At 34.2% G+C, this 442-nt stretch overlaps 1 protein-coding gene and 1 pseudogene across 1 annotated transcript in view; one reads left to right on the top strand and one right to left on the bottom strand.

The window, feature by feature from the left end:
- Positions 1-442, top strand: part of LOC122145497 — a 643912-nt pseudogene that overhangs the window by 484848 nt on the left and 158622 nt on the right.
- Positions 1-442, bottom strand: part of LOC109094672 (NACHT, LRR and PYD domains-containing protein 12-like) — a 29624-nt gene that overhangs the window by 15750 nt on the left and 13432 nt on the right. The gene's annotated exons all lie outside the window — the stretch shown is intronic.

The following is a 442-nucleotide window of genomic DNA, read 5'->3' as shown; positions in this document are numbered from 1 at the left end:
CACACACACACACATACACACACACACACACACACACACACACATTTACCTTTTGAGCTAATTTGCTTACAGTCCTCATTAATTCAACAAATATTCTTGTATTCTGTCTGCATGTTTCTGGCCTCTGCATCACAACTTGCTCTTTAAAGAGATACTACATCCAAAAATTTAAATTGTCTCATTTACTCACCCTCATGCCGTCCCATATGTACATGACTTTCTTTCTTTAGATAAACACAAATATATCTTTAGTCCATATAATGCAAGTGTATGGGACTTTTTCAAAAACCACACAAAGTGAACACAACGGTCAAGTTTAAAATATCAGTATTTGTATTTGTCTTACAATACAAAATCATTTTACTTCAGAAGACATTGATTCATCAACTTGGGTTGTATGGGTTACAGTCATGTTCCCTTTGTGTGTGTTTTTTTTTGCATT

Source organism: Cyprinus carpio, chromosome A7 (genome assembly GCF_018340385.1).
Source record: "Cyprinus carpio isolate SPL01 chromosome A7, ASM1834038v1, whole genome shotgun sequence".
NCBI lineage: Eukaryota > Metazoa > Chordata > Actinopteri > Cypriniformes > Cyprinidae > Cyprinus > Cyprinus carpio.
The sequence above is the reverse complement of the archived record's forward strand: the minus strand, read 5'-3'. Positions and strand labels throughout refer to the sequence as shown.